Genomic DNA, 20,990 nt, shown 5'->3' with positions numbered 1-20,990 from the left:
TTTGACATTTACTGCCCTCCAGTGGGCTGTTTGGAAATAGCCACAAGGGTTTATTGAGATACTAGATGGTGGCCCGATTCTAACGCATTGGGTATTCTAGAATATGCATGTCCTTGTAGTATATTGCCCAGCCACGTAGTATATAGCCTAGCCACGTAGTATATAGCCCATCCACGTAGTATATAGCCAAGCCATGTAGTATATAGCCCAGCCATGTAGTATATTGCCCAGCCATGTAGTATATAGCCCAGCCACGTAGTATATTGCCCAGCCATGTAGTATATTGCCCAGTGATGTAGTATATTGCCCAGTGTCGTAGTTTACAGCACAGAGCCACGTAGTATATTGCTCAGCCACGTAGTATATTGCCCAGTGATGTAGTTATTGCACAGCGACGTAGTATATTGGCCAATCACGTGGTATATTGCCTAGCTACGTAGTAGATTGCCCAGCCACGTATGTCACAGTTTAAAAAATAAACATACTCCCCTTCTGATCCGAGGGCCCCTTGTAGTTCTAACATACTCACCTTACTTGTAGTTCTGTAGCCTGTGCGTGGTACAGGTGGCAGCTTCCGGTCCCAGGGTGTGATGACGTCACATGACCGTGACGTCATGGCAGGTCCTTCTGCCATACGATCCTTGCTACCGGAACCTGCCGCTTGCACAGAGCGGTTACCGGAGGGTGGCGAGGACCGGGAAAGGCGGCGGAAGGTGAGTATATAATATATGCATAGGCAGCGTAAATAGTAAAAACTTGTTCACACCGGGTTAATAGCGGCGGTAACTGAGTGAGTTACCCGTGGCATAACGCGGTCCGTTACCACTGGCATTAACCCTGTGTGAGCCGTGACTGCGGAGAGTATGGAGCGGCCTCCCGTCACTGACTGCAGGGGAGTAGGGAGGGACTAATTGGACTGTGTCCGTCGCTGATTGGTAGCGGCAGCCATGACAGGCAGCTGGCAAGACCAATCAGCGAATGAATAACCGTGACGGACGTTGCCGACAGAAAGACGGAAGTACCCCTTAGACATATATATAGATATATGATGATCTATTATCCCTTTCAGCAGGCTGCTACTGTTCAGAGATCCCAAATATATATATATATATATATTTTTTTTTTTTTTTTGGGGGGGGGGGGGGGAAGAATAGCCGCAAGGGTTTACTGAGATACATAATGATTCATTATCCCACTTAGCAGGCTGCTATTGGTCAGACATCTTAATATATATACTTTTCCTTCCTGTTGTTATGTGACTATTTACATTTATATTTTCTGGAAAGGGGTGCAAAAAAGGATAACATGACCCTGTAGTCAACTCTATTTAACAGACCCATATGCCTTTTCAGGAAAACACTGTCTTAAATGCAGATATGTATATTTTCCATCTGACTGTACCATTCCCTGATATCATTTGGAGATCCCTTTTCCATCTTTTCCCTGTCTTTTTAAACTATTTTAATCTTTGTTTCAATAAAGAATTCTTTTATTCATTTACCTCTTAAGGTACCTTCACACTGAACGATATCGCTAGCGATCCGTGACGTTGCAGCGTCCTGGCTAGCGATATCGTTCAGTTTGACAGGCAGCAGCGATCAGGATCCTGCTGTGATATCGCTGGTCGGAGCTAGAAGGCCAGAACTTTATTTCGTCGCTGGACTCCCTGTAGACATCGCTGAATCGGCGTGTGTGACGCCGATTCAGCGATGTCTTCACTGGTAACCAGGGTAAACATCGGGTTACTAAGCGCAGGGCTGCGCTTAGTAACCCGATGTTTACCCTGGTTACCAGCGTAAAAGTAAAAAAAAAAAAACACTACATACTTAACTTCCGCTGTCTGTCCCCCGCTGTGCTTCTCTGCACTGTGTAAGCACAGCGGCCGGAAAGCAGAGCACAGCGGTGACGTCACCGCTCTGCTTTCCGGCCGCTGTGCTTACACAGGGCAGAGAAGCAGAACGCCGGGGGACAGACAGCGGAAGGTAAGTATGAAGTGTTTGGTTTTTTTTACTTTTACGCTGGTAACCAGGGTAAACATCGGGTTACTAAGCGCGGCCCTGCGCTTAGTAACCTGATGTTTACCCTGGTTACCGGCATCGTTGGTCGCTGGAGAGCTGTCTGTGTGACAGCTCTCCAGCGACCAAACAGCGACGCTGCAGCGATCTGGATCGTTGTCTGGATCGCTGCAGCGTAGCTTAATGTGAAGGTACCTTTAGTCACTTCATACCTTTTTTGGTAGATAATGTGATATATTGACAATTTGAAGTGCTTTTGTTGCCAATTTAAATAGGATTATGGGATTAATAGCTCAAAGGAAGGTCAGGTTTATAGGTTCTCTAATCAGCTAAACTGTTTCCAGCTGTGCTAACATACTTGCACAAGGGCTTTTAAAGGGACACTGTCACCTGAATTTGGAGGGAACAATCTTCAGCCATGGAGGCGGGGTTTTGGGGTTTTTGATTCACCCTTTCCTTACCCGCTGGCTGCAATATTGGTGTTCTGTCCTCACTAGCTGAGGCAGGCTCATACGTAGCTATACAGTCAGCTAAACCGCTATACCGGGGTCCAATAAGGAGACTGTGGTTGAGTCTGTGCTTTATTAAACGTAGTGGTATATTGATGCGGTGAAACTGTGAACAATGATATACATAGAATCAGTGCATGGTATAGAACAGATACATAATACACATGATATACATTATGCATAACATTTAGAAAGCTAGTGACTAAACTGGGAGTACGACTGGCTAGGCTAGGCTAATATGGAGCAGAAATATCTACGGAAAGCATAAAGACATACCGGCAATGCAATCGCAAGGGGGATGAAGGTTGAAGCGTCTTTCCTTGAAGGCAAACTGAAGAAAGTGAAAGGAAAAATGGAGGGAAATGGAGGCTGAGCTACCATAATGCATTGCAAAGGAGGAGGAGAATCAGACATGGATAATACAAACACAGAAGATTGAACTGTCAACATAACTGACTGCTAGAGGGAGCCAAAGCACTAAAAACAAAGATATGAACATCCATACTGAGAAACCTGCAATTACGCAAACAGATAATCAGGGTAACAATATTAGATGGCGGAGACAGAACACTCCCCGTCTGGCATCAACGGATGTCACTACTCCTTTTTTCCGAAGGCAACAATAGGACCAGTTCAGATACCGGTCTGGAAAATGTCTTAGGTTCATTCCCTTTGGTCATCTTTAGCTCAACTTTGCGGACGTTGCCATCCTTGCTCGGGAACGTTGCGGTAACTAGACCAAGTGGCCACTGGTTCCGATGAATTTGATAGTCTTTCACAAGAACCAGGTCACCTATGTTCAGATTAGGTTTAGTAGATTGCCACTTCGTGCGTGGCTGCAGGGTAGACAAATATTGTTTGCGCCACCTGTCCCAGAAAGTATTTGCAAGACTTTGTACCTGTCTCCATTGGCGCTTGTAGAGGTCCTTAGCGTCGAATCCTCCTGGAGGGGCACTGGACAGTCCTGTTTTCTGGGTAAGTAAAGTAGCTGGAGTCAATAACAAAGGCTCCTCAGGGTCGTTAGGAACTGGGACCAGGGGTCTTGCGTTAATTATAGCTATAGCTTCAGCCATGAAGGTGATGAGGCTTTCGTGGGTAAGCTTTGCTGCTCCTTCTGTAAATAGTCTTCCTTGGTGCTTGACTAGATTGTGGTAATGTTGTACGATTAGGTAGGCAACGTGACATTTTCCAGGAAGTATAAGAGGGAATTTCTCCACAAACTCCATCTCAGCTTCTTTGAGTCGGCCTCCTACTCTCAGTAGGCCGCTGTTGTCGATGAATGGGTCGAGTTTTCTCAATACGCTGCTCACTGGTATTGGAGCTTTGTTAATAAGACATTGGATTTCTGCAAAGTAGGTTTCTCTTTGAACAGTGAGGATGATATGATTTCTAGAGAACTCGAAGTCAGAGGTAACGTAGGTATTTTTACAAAGATGCCAACCTTTACATTTTTCTGTGCCATGAGTTCTGGTGGTCCTGAATGAGCGAGCTATATGAGTCAGGCAGGTAATGGCTCGAGTAAGTGACTTCCAACTTGAGAATCTGTCGAACCTGCAAGATCCAAGCTGGATAACAGAGGTCATTGTATGTAGTGTAGACACCTGAGGGCGGATTTCAGCATCTGAGTCCTCTCCTACTAGTTTAAAGGTGTCTGGAAAACATTCCTCAATGTACAATAGTTTTGGTCCCGAGAGCCACGTTGTGCTTCCTAGTCGACTTGCGTCAACTGCTCTAGTTGCATGATCTGCGGGATTCTGGTCTGGGTATGTAATGCCACTGCTTTGGATGAACTGATCTCCTGATTCGTAGCACTCTGTTATTGACATAAACGTAGAATCGCCTGGTTTCGTTGTGGATATATCCCAGGACCACTTTGCTGTCTGAGTAGAACTTGGCCTGTGTCGGGTCGATATCCATTTCGGATGCGATGAACTCCGCTAACTCAACGGCTAAGACTGCGGCACAAAGCTCTAACCTGGGTATAGTGTGCTCTGGTTGTGGTGCGAGTTTGGCCTTTCCCATGACGAAACCAATGTGGCACTGACATTTGGAGTCTACAGTTTTGAGGTAGGCAACAGCGGCACTTGCTTTGACAGAAGCATCTGCAAATATGTACAGTCTTTGGCTCTGTATCTCAGTAGATGGCACAGGGGTGTATGGTCTTGGCACATGCAGGTTGGAGAGTGCCGCTGAGTTCTTCCACTCTTCCCACTGGATCCTCTTATCAAGTGGCAGAGGTGCATCCCAGTCAGATGTTTCCCTAGTTAAGTCTCTTAGTAGGGCCTTGCCTTGTATAGTAACAGGAGCTGCAAAACCCAAGGGATCGTACAGACTGTTGATGGTAGACAGGACGCCTCTACGTGTGAAAGGCCTTTCTTCCTGGCTGACCTGAAAGGTGAAAGTGTCTGACTGTAGATTCCAGAGAAGCCCGAGGCTGCGTTGCATTGGTGCGGGGTCTGACCCCAGGTCCAGGTCTCTGAGACCATTACATAGGTCCTGAGAAGGGAACGCTTCCATGAGTTCTTGGCTGTTTGAGGCTATTTTATGAAGCCTAAGGTTCGAGCAGGCAAGCATGTCCTGGGCTCTCCTGAGAAGACTGATGGCAGTCTCATTTGAAGGCATGGCTTTTAGACAGTCGTCGACATAAAAGTCCTTTTCTATGAATTGTCTGACATCTGCTCCATATTCTGCTTCTCCTTCCTGAGCCGACCTTTTGAGTCCGTAAATGGCGACTGCAGGTGAAGGACTGTTGCCAAAGATGTGCACTCTCATGCGATACTCTGTGACTTCTTTAGTAGGATCATTGTCTCTGTACCAGAAGAATCTTAGGAAGTTCCTGTCTCTCTCTCTCACAAGGAAACAATGGAACATTTGCTGGATGTCAGCGATGAAGGCAATGGAATCCTTACGGAAGCGCATAAGTACACCCAATAGTTTGTTATTGAGGTCTGGTCCTGTCAGTAGAACGTCATTCAGGGAGACATCATTAAATTTAGCACTGGAATCAAACACGACTCTGATCTGGCCTGGTTTCTTAGGGTGGTATACTCCGAACATGGGTAGGAACCAGCATTCTTCAGAGTCTTTGAGAGTGGGAGCTAGTTCTGCGTGAGTTTTCAAAAATCTTTGACATGAAGGAGAAAAAGCGATCTTTCATCTCTAGTTTCTTTTGCAGATTACGTTTGAGAGAGGAGAAACGTTGTAATGCCTGATTTCTGTTGTTTGGTAGACGTGGTCTGTGGGTTTTGAAGGGAAGAGGTGCGACCCAGCTGTTGGTCCCATCTTTAAGGAGTCCCTTGTCCATTACCTCTAAGAACACCTTGTCCTCTACTGACATTGCCACTTGGTTGTCCTGTTTAGTTCTCTGGAAGACTGTGCACCCTAACTGATTCTCATAGCTTCCCGACACTATATTGCTGTCGTGCGTAAAGTCTATTAGATGGTTGGGCAGTTGGATGCTGTGTGGCAGTTCCCTGACATGGAACTCATTGTTACAAGGTTGAAACAGAGATGGACGTCCTTTCTCCAATGTATTTGTCAGCATGCTTGTCACAGAAGATGGGGCGTGCATGCGTCCCAAGCATACGTTGCCAATTATGACCCATCCTAGCTCTAGCCTTTGGGCATAGGGAGTAGGGTTGAGCGAAACGGGTCGAACATTTTCAAAAGTCGCCGACTTTTGGCTAAGTCGGGGTTTCATGAAACCCGATCCGACCCCTGTGCGGGGTCGGCCATGCGGTACGCGACTTTCGCGCCAAAGTCGCGTTTCAATGACGCGAAAAGCGCCATTTCTCAGCCAATGAAGGTAAACGCAGAGTGTGGGCAGCGTGATGACATAGGTCCTGGTCCCCACCATCTTAGAGAAGGGCATTGCAGTGATTGGCTTGCTGTCTGCGACGTCACAGGGGCTATAAAGAGGCGTTCCCGCCGACCGCCATCTTACTGCTGCTGATCTGAGCTTAGGGAGAGGTTGCTGCCGCTTTGTCAGAAGCAGGGATAGCGTTAGGCAGGGTCCATTAACCACAAAACCGCTTGTGCTGCAGCGATTTGCACTGTCCAACACCACCCTCGGTGTGCAGGGACAGTGGAAGTTTTTTTTTTTTTTTTTTTCCCCTCAGCGCTGTAGCTCATTGGGCTGCCCTAGAAGGCTCCCTGATAGCTGCATTGCTGTGTGTACGCCGCTGTGCAAACCAACTGCTTTTTTCAAAGCACAAATCCTCTTGTTCCTTCCTTTCTGCACAGCTATCTTTTTTGTTTGTCCACACTTTTTATTTCATTTGTGCATCAGTCCACTCCTTATTGCTGCCTGCCATACCTGGCTGAGATTACTGCAGGCAGGGAGATAGTAGCTGCCTGCCATACCTGGCTGAGATTACTGCAGGCAGGGAGATAGTAATTGTAGGACATTCCCTGTTTTTTTTTTTGTTTTTTTTTTGGTGGGAGATTAAGATTGGCAATTTGGCATTTCTGCTAGAGTGCCATCCCTGTGTGTGCCATCTCTCTCACATAGTGGGCCATAGAAAGCCTTTTCATTTTTCTGTATTTTTTTTTGTGGGGTGTATAAATTCTCCCTGATAAAAATACAGTGGGAGATTAATATTGGCCTTTGGGCTTGTGTGCCAGTCCTGAGTGTGCCATCTCTCTCACAAATAGTGGGCCATAGAAAGCCTATTTTATTTTTTTTGGGGTTTTATAAATTCTCCCTGAAAAAAAGGGAGATTAATATTGGCCTCTGGGCTTGTGTGCCAGTCCTGAGCGTGCCATCTGTGCCAGCCCTGAGCGTGCCATCTCTCTCACAAATAGTGGGCCATAGAAAGCCTATTTATTTTTTTTTTTGGTTTTATAAATTCTCCCTGAAAAAAAGGGAGATTAATATTGGCCTCTGGGCTTGTGTGCCAGTCCTGAGCGTGCCATCTGTGCCAGCCCTGAGCGTGCCATCTCTCTCACAAATAGTGGGCCATAGAAAGCCTATTTAATTTTTTTTTTTGTTTTATAAATTTTCCCTGAAAAAAGGGAGATTAATATTGGCCTCTGGGCTTGTGTGCCAGTCCTGAGCGTGCCATCTGTGCCAGCCCTGAGCGTGCCATCTCTCTCACAAATAGTGGGCCATAGAAAGCCTATTTAATTTTTTTTTTGTTTTATAAATTTTCCCTGAAAAAAGGGAGATTAATATTGGCCTCTGGGCTTGTGTGCCAGTTGTGAGCGTGCCATCTGTGCCAGTCCTGAGCGTGCCATCTCTCTCACAAATAGTGGGCCATAGAAAGCCTATTTAAATTTTTTTTTGGTTTTATAAATTCTCCCAGAAAAAAAGGGAGATTAATATTGGCCTCTGGGCTTGTGTGCCAGTCCTGAGCGTGCCATCTGTGCCAGCCCTGAGCGTGCCATCTCTCTCACAAATAGTGGGCCATAGAAAGCCTATTTATTTTTTTTTTTTGTTTTATAAATTTTCCCTGAAAAAAGGGAGATTAATATTGGCCTCTGGGCTTGTGTGCCAGTTGTGAGCGTGCCATCTGTGCCAGTCCTGAGCGTGCCATCTCTCTCACAAATAGTGGGCCATAGAAAGCCTATTTAAATTTTTTTTTGGTTTTATAAATTCTACCAGAAAAAAAGGGAGATTAATATTGGCCTCTGGGCTTCTGTGCCAGTCCTGAGCGTGCCATCTGTGCCAGTCCTGAGCGTCCCATCTCTCTCACAAATAGTGGGCCATAGAAAGCCTATTTTTTTTTTTTTTTGGGTTTTAGAAATTCTCCCTGGAAAAAAAAAGGGAGATTAATATTGCCCTTTGGGCTTGTGTGCCAGTACTAAGCGTTCCATCTCTCTCTCTCTCTCTCTCAGTCAGTGGGCCATAGAACGCCTATTTTTGGTTTTATTTGTTTTCTAAATTCTCCCTGAAAAAATCATTTTATTTTATTTGGTTTCTAAATTCTTCCTGATAAAATCACATTTTTTTTATTATTTTTTTTTCTAAAGTCTCCCTGAAAAAAAAAAAAAAAACAGTGGGAGATTAATATTGGCCTTTCTGCTTGTGTGCCAGTCTTGACTCCTGGGTGCGTCATCTCTCAGTCAGTGGGCCATAGAACGCCTATTTTTGGTTTTATTTGTTTTATAAATTCTCCCAGAAAAAATCATTTTATTTTATTTGGTTTCTAAATTCTTCCTGATAAAATCACATTTTTTTTATTATTTTTTTTTCTAAAGTCTCCCTGAAAAAAAAAAAAAAAAACAGTGGGAGATTAATATTGGCCTTTCTGCTTGTGTGCCAGTCTTGACTCCTGGGTGCGTCATCTCTCAGTCAGTGGGCCATAGAACGCCTATTTTTGGTTTTATTTGTTTTCTAAATTCTCCCTGAAAAAATCATTTTATTTTATTTGGTTTCTAAATTCTTCCTGATAAAATCACATTTTTTTTATTATTTTTTTTTCTAAAGTCTCCCTGAAAAAAAAAAAAAAAAACAGTGGGAGATTAATATTGGCCTTTCTGCTTGTGTGCCAGTCTTGACTCCTGGGTGCGTCATCTCTCAGTCAGTGGGCCATAGAACGCCTATTTTTGGTTTTATTTGTTTTATAAATTCTCCCAGAAAAAATCATTTTATTTTATTTGGTTTCTAAATTCTTCCTGATAAAATCATATTTTTTTTATTATTTTTTTTTCTAAAGTCTCCCTGAAAAAAAAAAAAAAAAAACAACCAAAAAAAACAGTGGGAGATTAATATTGGCCTTTCTGCTTGTGTGCCAGTCTTGACTCCTGGGTGTGCCGTCTCTCTCTCTCTCTCTCTCTCTCTCTCTCTCCAATTGTGGTCCATAGAAAGCCTATATTTTTTTTCCTTGATTTGGGTTCTAAAATCTACCAGAGAAAATAACTACATCAATCATTGGTAGAAAAATATTGGCCTCTGGGTTTGTGTGCCACTCCTGACTCCTGTGTGCGTCATCTCTCAGTCAGTGGGCCATAGAACGCCTATTTTTGTTTTTATTTGTTTTATAAATTCTCCCTGAAAAAATCATTTTATTTTATTTGGTTTCTAAATTCTTCCTGATAAAATCATATTTTTTTTATTATTTTTTTTTCTAAAGTCTCCCTGAAAAAAAAAAAAAAACAAAAAAAACAAAAAAAACAGTGGGAGATTAATATTGGCCTTTCTGCTTGTGTGCCAGTCTTGACTCCTGGGTGTGCCATCTCTCTCTCTCTCTCTCTCTCCAATTGTGGTCCATAGAAAGCCTACATTTTTTTTCCTTGATTTGGGTTCCAAAATCTACCAGAGAAAATAACTCCATCAATCATTGGTAGAAAAATATTGGCCTCTGGGCTTGTGTGCCACTCCTGATTCCTGTGTGCGTCATCTCTCACTCAGTGGCCCATAGAAAGCATATAGTTTGTTACATTTGTTTTCTAAATTCTCCCTGCAAAAATCTTTTTTTTTTTTTTGGGGGGGTTTCTAAAGTGTTCCTGAAAAAAATAAAAATAAAAAAAAAATAATAGTGTGACATTAATATTAACATTTGTGCTTCAGTGACAGTCCTGCGTGTGGGGCATCTCTCTAATTTGCAGCCACCAAAAAAAGAGTGTGTAACATTGGGCCTGATTTTCGCTGTGGTCTCACCAACCTGTAAAGGGGTAGCTAAATCATACTGAAGTTATAGCTCACCGTGTAAGTTGTGTGACTGCAACAAATAACGTTAGTTTGGTTACGTTTTTAAAACAATGAGGAAGTCTAGTGGAAGAGGTCGTGGCCGGGGGCGTTCATTGTCAGCTGGTAATGAGGGTAGTGGTAGTGGTGGAGCATCAGGTGGTCGTGGGGGAAAAAATATTGCACCTAAGTCTGGAGCTGTGGAGCCAGGTTCGTCGTCCGGCTACACAAGGCCTCGAACGCTCCCTTTTCTGGGATTAGGAAAACCGCTTTTAAAGCCGGAGCAGCAAGAGCAAGTTTTGGCTTATCTTGCTGACTCAGCCTCTAGCTCTTTTGCCTCATCTCGTGAAACTGGTAAAAGTAAAAGCAGCGCGTCGTTAGTGGATGTTCACGGTCAGGGACAAGTCACTTCCTTGTCCTCTTCAGCAAAAACAACAACAGAGAAGAATGCAGCAGGCGACACAACGGGTTACTCCATGGAGCTCTTTACACATACCGTCCCTGGCTTAGAAAGTGAAGCAGTTAACAGTCCATGCCCATTACAAATTGAATCTGACATGGAGTGCACTGACGCACAGCCACAGCCAGACTACTATGCTGGTCCTTTGACTCAGACCACAACATTGCCCTCGCAGGGTGCTGATCAAGAATCAGACCCTGATGAGACTATGTTGCCCCATCACGAACGCTATACCACCGAACGACACGGTGACACAGACGAAGTTGCGCAGGAGGTACAAGAAGAGTTATTAGATGACCCAGTTCTTGACCCCGATTGGCAGCCATTGGGGGAACAGGGTGCAGGCGGCAGCAGTTCTGAAGCAGAGGAGGAGGAGGGGCCGCAGCAGGCATCAACATCGCCACAGGTTCCATCTGCCGGGCCCGTATCTTGCCCAAAACGCGTGGCAAAGCCAAAACCTGGTGGAGGACAGCGTGGCCATCCGGTTAAAGCTCAGTCTGCAATGCCTGAAAAGGTATCCGATGCTAGAAAGAGTGCAGTCTGGCATTTTTTTAAACAACATCCAATTGATCAGCGCAAAGTCATCTGTCAAAAATGTTCTACTTCCTTAAGCAGAGGTCAGAATCTGAAAAGTCTCAATACTAGTTGCATGCATAGACATTTAACCACCATGCATTTGAAAGCTTGGACTAACTACCAAACGTCCCTTAAGGTTGTTGCACCCTCGGCCAATGAAGCTAGTCATCAACGCAACATCCCTTCCGGCAGTGTAGGACCACCATTTAGCGCACCACCTGCTGTATCTGTGCAGGTATCTTTGCCAGGCCAAAGCAGTCAGGGTCAGGGAATCACCAGTTTCGTAGTAGGAAACACTGCATCTAGGGCACCGGCGGCAACAATACCATCTCCCACCGTCTCTCAGTCTGCCATGTCCACCGGCACCCCCGCTAGTTCCACGATCTCCAGCTCTCCAGTCCAGCTCACCCTACATGAGACTATGGTTAGAAAAAGGAAATACTTAGCCTCGCATCCGCGTACACAGGGTTTGAACGCCCACATAGCTAGACTAATCTCGTTAGAGATGATGCCCTACCGGTTAGTTGAAAGCGAAGCTTTCAAAGACCTGATGGACTACGCTGTACCACGCTACGAGCTACCCAGTCGACACTTTTTTTCCAGAAAAGCCATCCCAGCCCTCCACCAGCATGTTAAAGAGCGCATCGTCCATGCACTCAGGCAATCTGTGAGCACAAAGGTGCACCTGACAACAGATGCATGGACCAGTAGGCATGGCCAGGGACGTTACGTGTCCATCACGGCACACTGGGTAAATGTGGTGGATTCAGGGTCCACAGGGGACAGCAAGTTTGGGACAGTTCTGCCTAGCCCACGGTCTAGTAAACAGTTGTCTGTAGCCGTTCGCACCCCCTCCTCCTCCTCCTCCTCGTCCTCCTGCAGAAGCAAGAGCTCGTCCACAGACCGCAGTCGCACAAACACTCCATCCGCACCTGCCACTGTTGCACACCAGGTCTCCCATTATGGGGCAGCTACTGGCATACGTCAGCAGGCTGTATTGGCTATGAAGTGTTTGGGCGACAATAGACACACCGCGGAAGTTCTGTCCGAGTTCTTGCAGCAAGAAACGCAGTCGTGGCTGGGCACTGTAGATCTTGAGGCAGGCAAGGTAGTGAGTGATAACGGAAGGAATTTCATGGCTGCCATCTCCCTTTCCCAACTGAAACACATTCCTTGCCTGGCTCACACCTTAAACCTGGTGGTGCAGTGCTTCCTGAAAAGTTATCCGGGGTTATCCGACCTGCTCCTCAAAGTGCGTGGACTTTGCGCACATATCCGCCGTTCGCCTGTACACTCCAGCCGTATGCAGACCTATCAGCGTTCTTTGAACCTTCCCCAGCATCGCCTAATCATAGACGTTGCAACAAGGTGGAACTCAACACTGCACATGCTTCAGAGACTGTGCGAACAGAGGCGGGCTGTTATGTTTTTGTGGGAGGATACACATACACGGGCAGGCAGTAGGATGGCAGACATGGAGTTGTCAGGTGTGCAGTGGTCGAAGATTCAAGACATGTGTCAAGTCCTTCAGTGTTTTGAGGAATGCACACGGCTGGTTAGTGCAGACAACGCCATAATAAGCATGAGCATCCCCCTAATGCGTCTGCTGATGCAAAGTTTGACGCACATAAAGGATCAGGCGTCTGCACCAGAGGAAGAGGAAAGCCTTGATGACAGTCAGCGATTGTCTGGTCAGGGCAGTGTACATGACGAGGTACCGGGCGAAGAGGAGGTGGAGGATGAGGAGGATGATGGGGATGAGTATATTTTTAATGAGGAAGCTTTCCCGGGGGCACGGGAAATTGGTGGCGTGGCAAGGCCGGGTTCTGGTTTTTTGAGGGACACAAGTGACGTAGATTTGCCTGCAACTGCCCCTCAACCAAGCACAACCGCAGATTTGACAACGGGAACTTTGGCCCACATGGCGGATTATGCCTTGCGTATCCTCAAAAGGGACACACGCATTACAAAAATGATGAACGATGACGATTACTGGTTGGCCTGCCTCCTTGATCCTCGCTATAAAGGCAAATTGCAAAATATTATGCCACATGAGAACTTGGAACTAATATTAGCAACAAAACAATCAACTCTTGTTGACCGTTTGCTTCTGGCATTCCCTGCACACAGCGCCCGTGATCGTTCTCACACGAGCTCCAGGGGCCAGCAGACCAGAGGTGTTAGAGGGGCAGAAATCAGAAGTGGCGTTGGCCAGAGGGGTTTTCTGACCAGGTTGTGGAGTGATTTTTCTATGACCGCAGACAGGACAGGTACTGCAGCATCAATTCAAAGTGACAGGAGACAACATTTGTCCAGTATGGTTACAAACTATTTTTCATCCCTTATCGACGTTCTCCCTCAACCGTCATTCCCATTTGATTACTGGGCATCCAAATTAGACACCTGGCCAGAATTGGCAGAATATGCATTGCAGGAGCTTGCTTGCCCGGCAGCTAGTGTCCTATCAGAAAGAGTATTCAGTGCTGCAGGTTCAATACTAACAGAAAAAAGGACTCGTCTGGCTACCCAAAATGTAGATGATCTAACCTTCATTAAAATGAACCACAACTGGATTTCAAAATCTTTTGCCCCACCCTGCCCGGCTGACACCTAGCTTTCCTATGAAAAGGTCTTGCCTGTGGACTATTCTGAATGACTTTTCCAATCTCGTAATTTTCTTCACCTGATTGTCCAGCATACGACATGTTTCCACCTCACGAAATGGCCAAACTCCCCACACGGGGCCGTGCTATCGCCACTTTGCGCTTGGACCCTTGAGAGTGCTGTTTGTCTGAAGAGGTGGGTGTGGCCGCTTTTGGTCGACGGCACTGCCACTGGGTCCCTCATAGTACAATAAAGTGTCTCTGGCGGTGGTGGTGCGCACCCAACGTCAGACACACCGTTGTAATATGAGGGGCCCTGTGCCTGTAACGCCGGCCACAAGACAGTTCCCCCCCCCAGCTCAAACAGTGCTCTACCACTAGCAAAATTATCTCTCACAGCTTCACCAATGTGTAGTCTAGGCGCTGACATCCTTCAATGCCTGGCACTGACAATACCATTGTTTTGACATTTTTGTTATGTTAGGCCTTCGAAGCCTGTCTGCGGTCCCTTCTTTCTACAACTACTACACTGACCAGGCCACTGCTGGCCGTGTTACCCTGGAACCAATTTAAAAGTGCCTACAGTCAGCCCAATTTTGTTATGTTAGGCCTTCGAAGACTGTCTGCCGTCACTCCTTCCACTAGACTTCCACTGACCATACACTGCTGCCCATGTACCACTGGAACCAATTTAAAGTGCCTACAGCCAGCCCAATTTTGTTATGTTAGGCCTTGGAAGCCTGTCTGCGGTCACTCCTTCCACTAGACTTCCACTGACCAGACCACTGCTGCCCGTGTACCCCTGGAACCAATTTAAAAGTGCCTACAGCCAGCCCAAGTTTGTTATGTTAGGCCTTGGAAGCCTGTCTGCGGTCACTCCTTCCACTAGGCCTCCACTGACCACACCACTGCTGTCCGTGTACCCCTGGAACCAATTTAAAATTGCCTACAGCCATGTGTTATTATTTTAGGCCTTTGATGCCTGTCTGCGGTCACTCCTTCCACTAGGCCTCCACTGACCACACCACTGCTGTCCGTGTACCCCTGGAACCAATTTAAAATTGCCTACAGCCAGCCCAATTTTTTTATTTTAGGCCTTCGATGCCTGTCTGCGGTCCATTCTTTCAACTACTACTACACTGACCAGGTCACTGCTGCCCGTGTACCCCTGGAACCAATTTAAAATTGCCTACAGCCATGTGTTATTATTTTAGGCCTTCGATGCCTGTCTGCGGTCACTCCTTCCACTAGGCCTCCACTGACCACACCACTGCTGCCCGTGTACCCCTGGAACCAATTTAAAATTGCCTACAGCCAGCCCAATTTTTTTATTTTAGGCCTTCGATGCCTGTCTGCGGTCCATTCTTTCAACTACTACTACACTGACCAGGTCACTGCTGCCCGTGTACCCCTGGAACCAATTTAAAAGTGCCTACAGTCAGCCCAATTTTGTTATGTTAGGCCTTCGAAGACTGTCTGCCGTCACTCCTTCCACTAGACTTCCACTGACCATACACTGCTGCCCATGTACCCCTGGAACCAATTTAAAGTGCCTACAGCCAGCCCAATTTTGTTATGTTAGGCCTTCGAAGCCTGTCTGCGGTCACTCCTTCCACTAGACTTCCACTGACCAGACCACTGCTGCCCGTGTACCCCTGGAACCAATTTAAAAGTGCCTACAGCCAGCCCAAGTTTGTTATGTTAGGCCTTGGAAGCCTGTCTGCGGTCACTCCTTCCACTAGACTTCCACTGACCACACCACTGCTGCCCGTGTACCCCTGGAACCAATTTAAAATTGCCTACAGCCAGCCCAATTTTTTTATTTTAGGCCTTCGATGCCTGTCTGCGGTCCATTCTTTCAACTACTACTACACTGACCAGGTCACTGCTGCCCGTGTACCCCTGGAACCAATTTAAAATTGCCTACAGCCATGTGTTATTATTTTAGGCCTTCGATGCCTGTCTGCGGTCACTCCTTCCACTAGGCCTCCACTGACCACACCACTGCTGTCCGTGTACCCCTGGAACCAATTTAAAATTGCCTACAGCCATGTGTTTTTATTTTAGGCCTTCGATGCCTGTCTGCGGTCCATTCTTTCAACTACTACTACACTGACCAGGGCACTGCTGGCCGTGTTACCCTGGAACCAATTTAAAAGTGCCTACAGTCAGCCCAATTTTGTTATGTTAGGCCTTCGAAGACTGTCTGCCGTCACTCCTTCCACTAGACTTCCACTGACCATACACTGCTGCCCATGTACCCCTGGAACCAATTTAAAGTGCCTACAGCCAGCCCAATTTTGTTATGTTAGGCCTTCGAAGCCTGTCTGCGGTCACTCCTTCCACTAGACTTCCACTGACCAGACCACTGCTGCCCGTGTACCCCTGGAACCAATTTAAAAGTGCCTACAGCCAGCCCAAGTTTGTTATGTTAGGCCTTGGAAGCCTGTCTGCGGTCACTCCTTCCACTAGACTTCCACTGACCAGACCACTGCTGCCCGTGTACCCCTGGAACCAATTTAAAAGTGCCTACAGCCAGCCCAAGTTTGTTATGTTAGGCCTTCGAAGCCTGTCTGCGGTCCATTCTTTCAACTACTACTACACTGACCAGGTCACTGCTGCCCGTGTACCCCTGGAACCAATTTAAAAGTGCCTACAGCCAGCCCAAGTTTGTTATGTTAGGCCTTGGAAGCCTGTCTGCGGTCACTCCTTCCACTAGACTTCCACTGACCAGACCACTGCTGCCCGTGTACCCCTGGAACCAATTTAAAAGTGCCTACAGCCAGCCCAAGTTTGTTATGTTAGGCCTTGGAAGCCTGTCTGCGGTCACTCCTTCCACTAGGCCTCCACTGACCACACCACTGCTGTCCGTGTACCCCTGGAACCAATTTAAAATTGCCTACAGCCATGTGTTATTATTTTAGGCCTTCGATGCCTGTCTGCGGTCACTCCTTCCACTAGGCCTCCACTGACCACACCACTGCTGTCCGTGTACCCCTGGAACCAATTTAAAATTGCCTACAGCCAGCCCAATTTTTTTATTTTAGGCCTTCGATGCCTGTCTGCGGTCCATTCTTTCAACTACTACTACACTGACCAGGTCACTGCTGCCCGTGTACCCCTGGAACCAATTTAAAATTGCCTACAGCCATGTGTTATTATTTTAGGCCTTCGATGCCTGTCTGCGGTCACTCCTTCCACTAGGCCTCCACTGACCACACCACTGCTGTCCGTGTACCCCTGGAACCAATTTAAAATTGCCTACAGCCATGTGTTATTATTTTAGGCCTTCGATGCCTGTCTGCGGTCACTCCTTCCACTAGGCCTCCACTGAGCACACCACTGCTGTCCGTGTACCCCTGGAACCAATTTAAAATTGCCTACAGCCAGCCCAATTTTTTTATTTTAGGCCTTCGATGCCTGTCTGCGGTCCATTCTTTCAACTACTACTACACTGACCAGGTCACTGCTGCCCGTGTACCCCTGGAACCAATTTAAAATTGCCTACAGCCATGTGTTATTATTTTAGGCCTTCGATGCCTGTCTGCGGTCACTCCTTCCACTAGGCCTCCACTGACCACACCACTGCTGCCCGTGTACCCCTGGAACCAATTTAAAATTGCCTACAGCCAGCCCAATTTTTTTATTTTAGGCCTTCGATGCCTGTCTGCGGTCCATTCTTTCAACTACTACTACACTGACCAGGTCACTGCTGCCCGTGTACCCCTGGAACCAATTTAAAATTGCCTACAGCCATGTGTTATTATTTTAGGCCTTCGATGCCTGTCTGCGGTCACTCCTTCCACTAGGCCTCCACTGACCACACCACTGCTGTCCGTGTACCCCTGGAACCAATTTAAAATTGCCTACAGCCATGTGTTATTATTTTAGGCCTTCGATGCCTGTCTGCGGTCACTCCTTCCACTAGGCCTCCACTGAGCACACCACTGCTGTCCGTGTACCCCTGGAACCAATTTAAAATTGCCTACAGCCAGCCCAATTTTTTTATTTTAGGCCTTCGATGCCTGTCTGCGGTCCATTCTTTCAACTACTACTACACTGACCAGGTCACTGCTGCCCGTGTACCCCTGGAACCAATTTAAAATTGCCTACAGCCATGTGTTATTATTTTAGGCCTTCGATGCCTGTCTGCGGTCACTCCTTCCACTAGGCCTCCACTGACCACACCACTGCTGCCCGTGTACCCCTGGAACCAATTTAAAATTGCCTACAGCCAGCCCAATTTTTTTATTTTAGGCCTTCGATGCCTGTCTGCGGTCCATTCTTTCAACTACTACTACACTGACCAGGTCACTGCTGCCCGTGTACCCCTGGAACCAATTTAAAATTGCCTACAGCCATGTGTTATTATTTTAGGCCTTCGATGCCTGTCTGCGGTCACTCCTTCCACTAGGCCTCCACTGACCACACCACTGCTGTCCGTGTACCCCTGGAACCAATTTAAAATTGCCTACAGCCATGTGTTATTATTTTAGGCCTTCGATGCCTGTCTGCGGTCACTCCTTCCACTAGGCCTCCACTGACCACACCACTGCTGCCCGTGTACCCCTGGAACCAATTTAAAATTGCCTACAGCCAGCCCAATTTTTTTATTTTAGGCCTTCGATGCCTGTCTGCGGTCCATTCTTTCAACTACTACTACACTGACCAGGTCACTGCTGCCCGTGTACCCCTGGAACCAATTTAAAATTGCCTACAGCCATGTGTTATTATTTTAGGCCTTCGATGCCTGTCTGCGGTCACTCCTTCCACTAGGCCTCCACTGACCACACCACTGCTGTCCGTGTACCCCTGGAACCAATTTAAAATTGCCTACAGCCATGTGTTTTTATTTTAGGCCTTCGATGCCTGTCTGCGGTCCATTCTTTCAACTACTACTACACTGACCAGGGCACTGCTGGCCGTGTACCCCTGGAACCAACATCAGAAAATATAAAAATAAGTATTTTGCTTATAAAAAAGAAAATACTGGTGAGATATCAAATGCAGACATTTTAACATTAAAAACAAACACACAACTAAAATCTGGTACAGTACTAAAAATGGCCACCAGCTACAATTACTTTCTCCTGCAAGTAGTTAACTGAAAGTTTTTTTAAATTGAAAACACACATATGGCATCCACCGAGTGTTGTCCTGTCGCGTCTTCTTTATATTATTGCCGAGAAGATGCAAAATAATGAAAATAATAAAATCATTAATTACCAAAATAATAGAGAAAGTCAACACCACATTGCAAATAAACATTCATTCAAAATAAAGAAGCAGGGCGCGTCCGAGGGTGAGTATATACCTAATAAGAATCTAATCACCCTCGGACGCGCAATGCTTATTTCCAACAGCCTTCCTTCCTAAGAATCAGCCCTTCCGTCGTGTAGAGAGACGTTGTGTTACACTCCAAGGTGTTCCCCAGGTTGCCTTTCCTGAGCTTCGATCTTCCGGCTCTCGTTTAGTAGTTCTTGGAAACTACACTGCATTAGGCCTTCAAATTGGGTATGGGGTGTAGATAGAGGGTGTGTTACACTCCAAGGTGTTCCCCAGGTTGCCTTTCCTGAGCTTCGATATTCCGGCTCTCGTTTAGTAGTTGTTGGAAACTACACTGCATTAGGCCTTCAAATTGGGTATGGGGTGTAGAGAGAGGGTGTGTTACACTCCAAGGTGTTCCCCAGGTTGCCTTTCCTGAGCTTCGAAATTCCGGCTCTCGTTTAGTAGTTGTTGGAAACTACACTGCATTAGGCCTACAAATTTGGTATGGGGGAAACATTGGCGCATCTGCGGTCCCTCCTTCCTCTAGGCCTCCACTGACCTGTCTACTGCTGCCCGTGTTCCCCTGGAACCAATTTTAAATTGCCTACAGGCAGCCCAATTTATTATGTTAGGGCTTCGAAGCCTGTCTGCGGTCCCTCCTTCCACTAGGCCTCCACTGACCTGTCTACTGCTGCCCGTGTACCCCTTGAACCAACATCATAAAATAAAAAAAAAAGGATTTTGCTTATAAAAAAGAAAATACTGGTGAGATATCAAATGCAGACATTTTGACATTAAAAACAAACAAACAGCTAAAATCTGGTACAGTACTAAAAATGGCCACCAGCTACAATTACTTTCTCCTGCAAGTAGTTAACTGAAAGGTTTTTTAAATTGAAAACACACATATGGCATCCACCGAGTGTTGTCCTGTCGCGTCTTCTTTATATTATTGCCGAGAAAATGCAAAATAATGAAAATAATAAAATCATTAATTACCAAAATAATAGAGAAAGTCAACACCACATTGCAAATAAACATTCATTCCAAATAAAGAAGCAGGGCGCGTCCGAGGGTGAGTATATACCTAATAAGAATCTAATCACCCTCGGACGCGCAATGCTTATTTCCAACAGCCTTCCTTCCTAAGAATCATCCCTTCCGTGGTGTAGAGAGACGTTGTGTTACACTCCAAGGTGTTCCCCAGGTTGCCTTTCCTGAGCTTCGATCTACCGGCTCTCGTTTAGTAGTTGTTGGATACTACGCTGCATTAGGCCTTCAAATTGGGTATGGGGTGTAGAGAGATGGTGTGTTCCACTCCAAGGTGTTCCCCAGGTTGCCTTTCCTGAGCTTCGATCTTCCGGCTCTCGTTTAGTAGTTCTTGGAAACTACACTGCATTAGGCCTTCAAATTGGGTATGGGGTGTAGAGAGAGGGTGTGTTACACTCCAAGGTGTTCCCCAGGTTGCCTTTCCTGAGCTTCGATATTCCGGCTCTCGTTTAGTAGTTGTCGGAAACTACGCTGCATTAGGCCTACAAATTGGGTATGGGGTGTAGAGAGAGGGTGTGTTACACTCCAAGGTGTTCCCCAGGTTGCCTTTCCTGAGCTTCGATATTCCGGCTCTCGTTTAGTAGTTGTCGGAAACTACGCTGCATTAGGCCTACAAATTGGGTATGGGGTGTAGAGAGAGGGTTTGTTACACTCCAAGGTGTTCCCCAGGTTGCCTTTCCTGAGCTTCGATCTTCCGGCTCTCGTTTAGTAGTTGTTGGAAACTACGCTGCATTAGGCCTTCAAATTGGGTATGGGGTGTAGCGAGAGGGTGTGTTACACTCCAAGGTGTTCCCCAGGTTGCCTTTCCTGAGCTTCGATCTTCCGGCTCTCGTTTAGTAGTTCTTGGAAACTACACTGCATTAGACCTTCAAATTGGGTATG

The sequence above is a fragment of the Ranitomeya imitator genome, chromosome 7 (assembly GCF_032444005.1).
Source record: "Ranitomeya imitator isolate aRanImi1 chromosome 7, aRanImi1.pri, whole genome shotgun sequence".
Lineage (NCBI taxonomy): Eukaryota > Metazoa > Chordata > Amphibia > Anura > Dendrobatidae > Ranitomeya > Ranitomeya imitator.
This window is presented reverse-complemented; position numbering follows the sequence as displayed.